The sequence below is a fragment of the Leptonychotes weddellii genome, chromosome 5 (genome assembly GCF_054177405.1).
Source record: "Leptonychotes weddellii isolate Sample4059 chromosome 5, ASM5417740v2, whole genome shotgun sequence".
Classification (NCBI taxonomy): Eukaryota; Metazoa; Chordata; class Mammalia; order Carnivora; family Phocidae; genus Leptonychotes; species Leptonychotes weddellii.
The window spans coordinates 16,762,788-16,774,366 of record NC_138373.1 but is presented as its reverse complement, the minus strand read 5'-3'; the positions used below and the strand labels follow the sequence as shown (position 1 = coordinate 16,774,366).

Below are 11,579 nucleotides of genomic sequence, written 5' to 3'. Positions count from 1 at the left end.
GATGATTGTGATGATGGTGGTGGTGGTGGTGATGGTGGTGATGGTGGTGGTGGTGGTGATGATGGTGATGATGGTGATGATGGTGGTGGTGGTGGTGGTGGTGGTGGTGGTGATGGTGGTGGTGGTGGTGGTGGTGGTGGTGATGGTGGTGATGGTGGTGGTGATGATGGTGGTGGTGGTGGTGGTGGTGATGGTGGTGATGATGGTGATGATGGTGATGGTGGTGGTCGTGGTGGTGGTGATGATGGTGATGGTGGTGATGATGGTGATGATGGTGGTGGTGGTGGTGGTGATGGTGGTGGTGATGGTGGTGGTGGTTTTGGTGGTGCTGGTGGTGGTGGTGACGGTGGTGCTGGTGGTGATGGTGGTGGTGGTGATGATGGTGACGGTGATGATGGTGGTGGTGGTGGTGGTGGTGATGGTGGTGATGATGGTGATGATGGTGGTGGTGGTGGTGGTGGTGGTGGTGGTGATGGTGGTGATGATTGTGATGATGGTGGTGGTGGTGGTGATGGTGGTGATGGGGGTGGTGATGGTGATGGTGATGGCAGTGGTGATGGTGGTGATGGTGGTGGTGATGGTGGTGGTGATGGTGGTGGTGGTGGTGGTGGTGGTGGTGGTGATGGTGGTGGTGATGGTGGTGGTGGTGGTGGTGGTGGTGGTGGTGGTGACGGTGGTGCTGGTGGTGATGGTGGTGGTGGTGACGATGGTGATGGTGATGATGGTTGTGGTGGTGGTGGTGGTGATGGTGGTGATGATGGTGATGATGGTGGTGGTGGTGGTGATGGTGGTGATGGTGGTGGTGATGGTGGTGGTCGGGTGGTGACAAGGACAGTTGGGTAGTAATGACAGTGGGTGGACTGTGGTGAGAGATGATGGTGAACAGGCTCACAGAATAGGGGTGATGATGACAGTACTGGTAGGATTGATGATGGTGACAGTAGTGGTGGTGATGATGTCATAATGATGGCAGACATGGTAGCACTGACAGTTCGGTGATGGTGTCAGTAGTTTGGTGACAGTGGTGCATGATGATGGTGGTAGGGCCTTGGGTGATGATCATCATCACGGTCATAATGTAATAAGGACAGCAGGCTGGTGGTGGTAATGGTGGAGTGTGGTGGCAGGGATAGTGATAATAGGATGGTGGTGGTGGTGGTGGTTGTGACAATGGTAAGTGAAGGGAGGAAAGAGGGGAGGACAGAAGAATCCCGAGCATTAATGTCATCAGCCCTGTTGACAGGAACTTAGTTCCATTTCTTACCCTTGGGTCCCTGGAGCTCATAGTCCCCCATGCTAGGGACCCCTCTGACTACCACAAGTCGAATACCCTTCCCAGGGGGAGTATTTATTGGTCCAGACCGGGTTTCACGAATGCACAAATGCCCTCCTTCCCTCCACTGTCTGAATCACCAAGTAGGTTCCCCAGGAGAGTAGAGACAGCAGCATGATGTGGTAGCTAAGAATCTGGGCTTTCAACAAGATATGGAAACAACCCAAGTGTCCATCGATAGACAAATGGACAAAGAAGATGTGGTATAAATATATATATACACACACAATGGAATAGTACTAAAAGTGGGAGATACAGGCTGCTAATCATGGAATGAATAAGTCATGGGGATGAAAGTTACAGCATAGGGAATATAATCAGTGGTATTGTAATAGTGTTGCATGGAGACAGATGGTAGTTACACTTTTATAATGTATTTGTCAAATCACTATGGTGTACACCTGAAACTAATATAACATTGTGTCAACTCTACTTCAGTTTTTTAAAAAGTACATAGCAAGATAAAAACATATTATCAAAAATATTACATTGGCCAAAAAAAAAAAAAAAAAAAGAATCTGAGCTCTGGAATTGACTTGAATTTGAATCCTCAGTTGTGCTGTGTGGCCTCAGATAAATTACTTAACCTCCCTGAGCCTTGGTCCACTCATATGTACAATGAAATTTATAACAGCACATACCTCCCTGGATTGTTGTCAAGATGATGGGAGATGATGCTGTAAAACACACGGCCCAGCGCTCAGTGCCCTTGGGGATTTAATAATGTTAGTTGGCATAATTATTACCCACGATGCTGTTGGACAAGTAGAAGGGTCTGGTAGGGGTTGGCATCAAGAGGCTCCCTCTCTATGGGGCACCTGGGTGGCTCAGTCAGTTAAGCGTCTGACTCTTGATTTTGGCTCAGGTCATGATCTCAGGGTCGTGGGATCAAGCCCCGCATCAGGCTCTGCGCTGAGTGTGGAATCTGCTGGAGATTCTCTCTCTCCCTCTGCCCTTCCTCCCACGCCATGCTCTCTCTCAAAATAAAATAAATAAAATCTTAAAAAACAAAAGAGGCTCTGTCTCCCAGACTCTGCACATTCTCCAGTGCCATCTGTCTCAACAGGACAGCAGAGACATCCTGCTTTTGGAATAGCTGCGCAGGGGTTATGATGGAAAGCACATACAACTGGGTTGCCTCTCGCTGGGGATGGCTGGGATAGGGTCTCTCCCAGAGCTGTCTGGGGGTGTAATTTAGATTTTTTTTCTTGCATGTATAGCTTCCACATCTTATGTCCTCTGGAAATGTTGTGATCTGTTGAGTCATTTTTTATTCCTCTCCTACTTAAGCTTGCTGGAGTGGCTGGGCTCCCCAGCTTATAGCCATCTCCTCTGCGCAGACACTGCCCCTGCTCAAACTACATGACTTTACCTTAGTCCCTAGTCCTCTCTAAGGCACAACCTGGGCAGCTCTGTCTGGAAGGCCTGCCCTATCCCCAGCCCCAGAGGACTGAGCACCAGCTACCAGTTCACTCATTTACCAAACCATGTGTATCAAGAGTCTGTTATGCATCAAGTATCTCATATCCCACTGGGAAATGTTATCACTGGGGAGCGTGGGATCCATGCTGGGTTAGGAACAGCAATAAAAATGATGGTCCTAATGTCATCTAACATTCCTTCAGCCCTTCCCGGGCAGCAGATGTTATTCTAAGCTCTTTAATTCACTTACTTCCCACAACCACATTACCAGACAGATACCAGATATTCCCATTTTACAGATGAGGATATGGAGACACTTACAGGTGAAGCTACTTGCCCAATGTCTTACACCTTGTAAGTGGCAGGTCAGGACTTGACGTCAAGTGGCCTAGCCCGAGTTCAGCTCTTTACCACTCTGCTATACTGTCTCTGGAAGGTTATTTAGGAACACGCTACAGAGGCACCTAACCCAATCTTGGAGGACAAAGGAGGAAAGGAAGGTTACTTGGAAGTCGTGTTGGCTACTTTGAGTCCCGAAGGATTAATCAGTAGGAGACAGTAGGGTGAAGAAACGGGGAACAAATGTTCTTGGCAGAACAGTTAGGAGCAGCTTGCACCAAGACTTGAGGATGAGAGAGAGCCTGAATCAAGCCCAATCTATTTTCCTGAGCTGTTCCAAACACAATCGTTTATGGAGAGTGTAAAAATAAGGAGAATGAGAGGAAGTGATCATTTGTTGTTTGCTTACAATGTAGCAGGCATTGCATGAGTCAGGATAAGCAATACCAGCTGCTATAACAAAGAAACCACAACATATTAAAGGCTTGCACAATAAGCTTTTATTCTTGCTCAGGGAGAATCCCACATAGAGGTTCCTGGCATCCATGTGGCCACCTTCTATGTGGTTACTCAGGGCTCCAGGCTCTTCCTGTCTCATGGCTTGACCTAGGGCAAGGGTCAGCAAACTTTCCTGTAAAAGCACGATAGTAAATATTTTTGGCTCTGTGCGTCATATAGTCTGTCACAATTGCTTAACTCTTCCATTACAGTGAGAATGTGCAGCCATAGATGATACAGAAATGAATGGACGTGGCTGTGTGCCAATAAAACTTTACTGACAAGAACAGGCAGCAGGCAGGATGTAGCCCTGTTCTAAGGTGTCAGAGCCATCTGCTGGAGCCTCCATCCAGCCAGCGGACAGGGGCGCGGTAAGAAGGATCTCACGGGGGAGGTTGTAATAGGCTGGTTTGGAAGTGATGACGTCACATGTCATGAGCCACAACTTAGTCCCGTGGCCATATTCCACGGCAACTAGGACTGGGAAATGCAGGCCATGTGCCCAGAGGAAAAAGCACAGGGATTTGGCAAATGGACAACCGTCTCTGCCACACGCACTCTACATGCATTCTTCATTCACCAAGTGGCAGGGAGGTAGGAAGAATGTATCAGTGGTCCCATTATACAGCTAAGTATGCTGAGGCTCAAAGAGGACTAGACACTGGCTGGGGTTGCAAAGTCAGTGGCAAAGACCTGCCTGCATTAAACCTGCCAAAGCAGAGTTTTGAGGGAGAAGAGAAAGAGACCAGGAACTCAGCCATGGGGGAGGGAAACATTGAAGAAAAAAAAAAAAAAGAAGCTTCACAATGGAGGATGGGTCTGGGCTCAACTATTCTCAAGCCAAAAACCCAGGTGTCAGCCCTGATTTCGCCCTCTCCCTAACCCGGGACAGCTCCTAGATGCAGGCAGGAGGGGCCTCACACCTCAGAGGACACTGCCCCAGTCTCTCCTGGCTGCCACATTCTGCCACAGAACCCCGAGGAGTCACAGAAGCTGTAGTGCAAACCTGGCCTTCCGGGTCCCGACAAAGAGAGATTTGCCAGGACAGGAGGGCAGGATATATTTTATTTAATGGTCGTGTTAACTTGACACATGGTACGTGGATCTCTGTTGGTGCTCTTGCCTCTGCCCTTCCAGCAGGAGGGGGGCCTGTCCTTACCTCCCCGCCCCAACACCATTTCTTAGCCTTGGCAGATTTCATCCCTCTATGCCTAAAATATTTCCCAAATCCACCCACTTCATCCTGACTCAACTGCTCCCATGTTAGTCTATACCATCTTCACCTCTGCCTGGACTAGGGCAATGAGCGTCCCGATGAGCCTCCTTGTTTCTCCTGCAGCCCCTCACCGTCCTTGGTCCACACAGCAGGCAGAACCATCACTGCAAAGTGTAACTCAAGCCAGTTTACTCCTCTGTTCAACATCCTCCAGGGGCTGCCTTGTTCTTTTTTTTTTTTTTTAAAGATTGTATTTATTCATTTGAGACACAGAGAGAGAGAGAGAGAGCATGAGCAGGGAGAGAGGCAGAGGGAGAAGCAGGCTCCCCGTTGAGCAGGGAGCCCAATGCGGGGCTCGATCCCAGGACGCTGGGATCATGACCTGAGCTGAAGGCAGACGCCTAACCATCTGAGCCACCCAGGTGCCCCTGCCTTGTTCTTAATATATCATCCAGATTCCTTGTCACTGCCGCATCCCACATTCATCTCCTGTTCACCTCCTTCATCCCCTACCGTTCCCTCAAGCTCTTGTTACTCTTTCACTAAGCCAAACCTGTTCCTACCTCAGGGCCTTTGCACTTGCTATCCCTTCTGCCAGGAGCCTGATAGCCACATCTTATTATTTCAAATGTGGCTTGCCCAGGGATGCCCTCCCTAACTCCCCATCTGAACACCTCTGTCACCTCATTCCCTTCAAAGCATGGTCACAATCTGAAGGGATCCAGTATATTCTTTGTCTAACTGCTTATTGTCATTCTCCCCACAGGGGCATGTCAGCTCCAAGAATGCAGGGGTCATGTTTGTCCTTATCATGCTCTAACACGGACCTTGTACATTTTATTGCCAGGGTTGGGGAAAACCTATGCATACTGATTGTAGGGACATTGGCGAGTGGGGGGCTTCTGTTTTCATCATCAACCATCTTCTGTCCTCAGCGACACTTCAAGGAGCATCCCAGCCAGGATGACCAACTGTCCCAGTCTGCCCAGGACTGTCCCAGTCATCAAAGTCCTGCATCCATCCTGGGACAGACTTCAGTCCCAGGAAAACCAAGATGGCTGGTCACCCCGAGTGCAAGACAGCACTTAGGAGCAGAGACGCCAAAGCCAGGCCACGTGGCATCCACTGAACCCCAGCTCCGCCACTCACTCACCAGCTGTGGGACCCTGAGCAATTTACTTAGCACTTTGTGCCTCAGTTTCCCCATTTATAAAATGAGGCTAGTAATAGTATCAACCTTATAGGGTTATGGTAGGGATTTAATTGCGTTAACATTCGTAAAGCACCACGTGAAGCAACATGTGAAGTACAATGTACACAGTAAATCTTCTGTTAAATAAAAAATCTGCAGGCCCCAACCTCTACGCCCATCTCGGGGGAGGGGGGGAACACCAAATGAATCAGCGGAGTCACAAGCCTACAGCTGTTCCCCTCTCCCTGAGAGTGACAGCCCCGAGGTGGCACTTCCTGTCTCTTGCCGGTCCTGCAAAGCGACTCATTCAAATGTCGGCTACCACATGTCACCTGAGTAGGCAGAAAGTTGTCCCACCTGGTCATCGCCCAGAAATTATGACACTTTACTATTGTACGTGGAACAACAAATGGCCAGGGCCATTTGTAAGTTTTGGCACCTGCCAGTCTCAGTGGAGCAGATGATGGAGAGAAAAATCCAGGGCGGGACCAGGCCTTCATTCCCGTTCCTTCCACAGGCACTTTTCTGCACTGCTTTTCAGCCGAGATACAAGCCAAATACAGCAGACCTCTCCTGCTCCAGGCCCACCCACCCGCGCGGCTTGTGGGGGGTCCCCCAAAAGGGTGTTGAGGTCAACCCCAGCCCAACCCTAAAGGCCTTCTCCCAGGGAGACCCTGGATCCCTTCACTCCTTAAGGAAGGAGGAGATCTCAGTTGGTCTGTTCTTTTTTTTTTTTTTAAGATTTATTTATTTATTTATTTATTTATTTGACAGAGAGAGAGACAGCGAGAGAGGGAACACAAGCAGGGGTAGTAGGAGAGGGAGAAGCAGGCTTCCTGCGGAGCAGGGAGCCCGATGCGGGGCTCGATCCCAGGACCCTGGGATCATGAGCTGAGCTGAAGGCAGACGCTTAACGACTGAGCCACCAGGCACCCCCTCAGTTGGTCCATTCTGATTGATAGTCAATAACCATAAAAGGTAGTTCTCAAGCCTGGCTACATATGAAAACGACCTGAGGAATTTTTAGAAAGTACCTAGGCTCTGACCTCGCCCCCATATACATGAGTCAGAACATCCTAGGGTAAGGACCCGGCAGTGGGCCTTTTGAAAAGCTCCCCAGGTGATTCAGATGTGCAGTCCTGGGTGATAACCCCCAACACAGATTCTGATTCCGATTAAATGAGCACATAAAGGGCTGCCCGGGCTGGCTGTGTTATCCCATTTTACTCTCATAAATACCCTAGCGAGATAGGCATCATCCTGGGTGGTTCAGTCTGTTAAGCGTCCAATTCTTGGTTTTGGCTCAGGTCATGGTCTTGAGGTTGTGGGATCAAGTCCTATGCTGGGCTCCGCTCGCAGCGTGGAGTCTGCTTGGGATCCTTTCCCCTTCTCCCTCCCCCTCTGATCTTCCCCCTGCTTGCGCGCACTCTCTCTCAAATAAAATAAATAAAATCTTAAAAGAAAAAAAAGACAGGTTATCATCCTATTACAATAAACTGAGGCTCAGAGAAAAACTGAGTTGTACAATGCCACACAGCGAAAAATGGCCTCAAAGGCCTTAAAACCCCGTCTTGGTGCTCCAAGTCCCACCTCTGCCCACTGTCCCTCGAATATAGCTTCCTATTCCTGGTTGACAATATTCACCCCACTGTTCTTCGGCTTCCTTGCCCTCCCCCTCCCCTTCCATGGGAAGCCAGGTACCATTGTGCTGAGGAGCCAGGAGGCCTGGCATTGAACTCCAGTCCAGCCGCAGTGTGACTCTTTCGTAACATCTCCTTCTGGGGCTTCAATGGCCTTAATGCAGGAAAGAGCCTGGGCCGAGCTTGCCGCCCAGTCAGCAAATCCCATCTCCGGTTTCTCCTGAGCGCAGGGCGAGACTACATCTCCCAGCTTCCCTTGCAGTGAGGTGTGATCATGTGACTGAGTTCCGGCCAGTGAAAGTGAGCAGAAGTGACATCATCGCTTCCAGACCCCGCCCAGGAAAGCCTCGCAGGTGAGCACACCTTCTTCCTCAGCCTGCTGACTGGACGGAGTGGATCCGATTCTGTCATCTATAAAGTGAGGGTGACAAGGAGACTCCAGTGAGCTATTGTGAGGGCTGGAGGAGTTGACAGGTGCCACGGGCTTCAGATAATGCATGGTGATCGCTGTAAAGTTGTGACGTATTACAATAATCCCCCCATTATCCACGGGGATATATTCCAGACCCCTGTGGATGCTGGAAACCCCAGGTATTACGCGACCCTGTATATACTATGTTTTTTCCTATACACATACACCTGTGATAAAGTTTAACTTATAAATCAGACACAGAAAGAGATTATCGACAATAATAATAAAATAGAACAATTAGAACAATACACTGTAATATAAGTCGTGTGAATGTGGTCTCTCTCTATCTTAGTGTCCTGTACTCACCCTTTGTCTTCTTGTGATGATGTGAGATGCTAAAATGCCCACGTGATGAGATGAAGTGACGTAGGCATTTTGACGTAGTGTTAGGCTGTTGGTGATGATCATATGGCAGGAAGCGGATCATCTGCTTCGGGACCGTGGTTTGACTGCAGGTAACTGAAACCCGCGGAAAGCAAAACCGCAGATAAGGGGGAGGACTGCTCTACTATTTTTCTCACCGCCTAAGAGAGGAGTCAGGCTTAGGCATTCCCCCACCCCCACCCACCCATCCTTTCCCCCTCAGACACATCACCTCTGCAAGGTCAGAGATGCACGTCCTTGTGGCCGGGCTTGGCTTCATAAGAGAGCAAATGAACTTTTCTCCTCCTCCTCCTCCTCCTTTTTCTTCTTCTTTCTCCTTCTCCTCCTCTTCCTCCCCCTCCTCCTCCTCCTTCTTCTCCTTCTCCTCCTCCTCCTCCCTAATAAGATTGTGAGAAATAATTAATACGATTCTCTAAATGGGTGCTTCTCAAGGAGTGCTCCCCAGACCAGCAGCATAAGCATTACCTGGGAGCTTACTAGAAAGACAAATTCTAGGGCCCCACTGGAGACCCGCTGAATCCAAAACAGTGAGGCTGGGCCGGGCAATCTGTGTTTTAAAGGCCTTGAGCACCAGATGATTCTGATGTCTGCAGGAGTTTGAGAATATAAAGGGCCCCCTACTGTGCCGGTCCTGTGAGAAAGCCACCCTAAGAATGGTATTTTTGTTTCTGGGGGGACACACTGGACCCCGAAGAATGAGTAATGTGTGGCATCAGCCTTTCCTCTCATCTACAAATTGGGTGGCTCAGGAAATATATCAGTTTTTAAAATTTTTTCTTAACCCACTGAAAATCTCTGACCCTTACGAGCCGGCACCAAAGCAAATTCAGACCTTCTTGGCCTGCTTCTTTCTGGGGTCGGGACTGGGTGTTAGGCCGAGATGCCAGTCAGTTTGGGTGGGATGTGTGGGGGATCTGTCCCCATGGGTTACCCCCGAGATGCCCGTCCTTCCTGTCCACGTGACCCCTTCAGAAGCAGAAGCTCTCTGTGGCCTTCAGAACATGCTCGAGACCCTGGAAATTTCACTGAGGCTGCCTCTGGCACCGTGATCCAGAGCTGGAGAACTCAGAGGCTGGTCAGGAAAAGGAACCAAGGGGACAGGCTGTGACCCAGCAGCAAGGAGGGGGTGCTGTGGGGGAAGTAGTGAGTTCATGCCAGGCCCACTGGGGGCAGCCTCATGCAAGCACAGGCCCAGTGCTGGCCCAGTCTCCTCTTTCAAGACCAACTACAAATCTGGAAATGAATTTTCAAGAGAAATTTGAAATATACAACCTCTTAGATGTTGGCAACTAAAAAAAAAAAAAAAAAGCATGAGCCGAAACAGGCATAGCTGTGGGCAGGATGCAGCCCAAGGGGGCCCCGGGTTGGGGTCTCTGGTCTTAGAGGCAGCCTCTTCCCCAGGGCCTCGCTGCCTCCCCAGGGAGACGCAGGGCAGTGGAGTCCAGGACTTAATGCTGGCAGCACTCTCCCCCACGCCCCTCCCCTGCCCCAGCCAAGTGCAGTCTCTCTGCAGTCTGTGGAGGGAGTCCCCTTCTCCCCCCACTCTTGCTCCAAGATGTTTCTTAGCGCCTCAAATCCCCTGCAGCTTCTAACTTCTCCTAAAAGGGAAGAAAAGCCAAAAAAGACTTATGAGCTATTTCTTCCTCCCCTTCTGCTATATTTCTCCCCTGAGGCCACAGCTGCCTGCTTTGATGAGAAGGAAAAGGGGGAACTGGAGGAAGGAGGAAAACAGAAAATATCAAGTCATGTATCAAAATGTGATGCTGCTTCCCCCACAAAAGCAGGTGGGGAGAGGTGGGGGAGGGGACCGGGCAGCCCCACCTGGAATTCCGCCCCTCCTCCTGGAGCCATTCATCTCTGCGGGGCTGGGGCACGGACTGGGTTACCGGATGAGATGGGGTGGTCAGGGGAGGAGGTGACAGTTGAGATGACACCTGGGCTTCCTGAAGGGTGGTGAGTGGGAGAACGGCATGATTGACAGATTCAGATCGCCTCTGGCTAAACTGTAGGGGGCGCAAGAGTAGCAGCCAGGACAGGCGAGGAGTTGGGGTTGTCTGGGTGAGGGTTGCGGACTAGAGGAGGAACTGGAGACTGGAGCTTCCATCGAGGCGGATTTTAGAGGTGCTGCTGGTCAGACTCGCTGGTGTTGGGCAAGGAAAGAGAAGAAGGCATCTGGATGATGCTTTCTTTTTTGCCTGGAGCATTGTTGACTGTCAAGTTGGGTCATTGAGGCATCTTTTTATTTAATAATGATTCATTGAACACCTGCTGTGCGCCAGCCTCTGGCTAGACCCTGGGGAGCTACGGAGATCAAGAATACAGGACTGGTTGTCCCCAGGGAGCCACCCTAAGTGACCTGGGCTTTCTGTGACCCCCCCCCAAAACAGCAGAGAGGGAGGGTAAGAGGGGGCAATGTGTCCCCTCCTCCCCCAAAATGAAATATCCCTTCATGGGGTCAGCAGATCTCTACTGAGCACCTACTGTGTGCCGGGCACAGTTCAGCAGCGAACAAGATGGACAAGGTCCTTGCTATCATGAGCGCCTAACCTAACCTAACCTACTAAACATCACAGCTTAGCCTCGCCTACCTTAAATGCACGCAGAACACTTACTTTAGCCTGCAGTTGGGCAAAAGCACCCAACACAGAGCCTATTTTGTAAATAAGTGTTGACTAGCTCCGGTAACTGAATACTGTTCTGAAAGCGGCAAACAGAAGGCTTATATGGGTACAGGACAACTGTGAGTGTCAGCGGTTGACCCTGGCGATCGCCTGGCCCGCTGCCCCTGCCCCGCATCACACGAGGATGTGCACTGCCTGTCACCAGCCCAGGGAAAAATCCACACTGAAAACTCCTAGTATGGTTTCTACTAAATATGTATCGCTTTCACGCCTTGGGACAATTGAAAAATCCTGAGTTGGGCCATGGAACATCGGGATCACAGGTGGAAAGAAGCCTGGAGGAGGAGAGCTCCAGGCAGGGGAAGCTGGAGCCCCAGAGGCCCTGAGGAGGGGCGCACTCAGCACGTCCTCGGAGCAGCAAGGACCCCCAGGGAGCTGGGGTGGCTGGAGGCAGGAGAACAG

General features: G+C 50.4%; 1 long non-coding RNA gene across 2 annotated transcripts; it reads right to left on the bottom strand.

Moving 5' to 3' along the window:
* Nucleotides 1–3,571: 3,571 nt before the first annotated feature.
* On the bottom strand, nucleotides 3,572–8,841 carry LOC145721552 (uncharacterized). 2 transcript variants are annotated; one of them, XR_014145296.1, is made up of 3 exons: nucleotides 8,708–8,841; nucleotides 8,419–8,571; nucleotides 3,572–3,725 (listed from the first exon to the last, which is right to left on the bottom strand). It is a non-coding gene; the product is annotated as an uncharacterized LOC145721552 (long non-coding RNA). The 2 variants fall into 2 exon arrangements; XR_014145295.1 differs by lacking the exon at nucleotides 3,572–3,725 and adding an exon at nucleotides 6,737–8,051.
* Nucleotides 8,842–11,579: the final 2,738 nt, after the last annotated feature.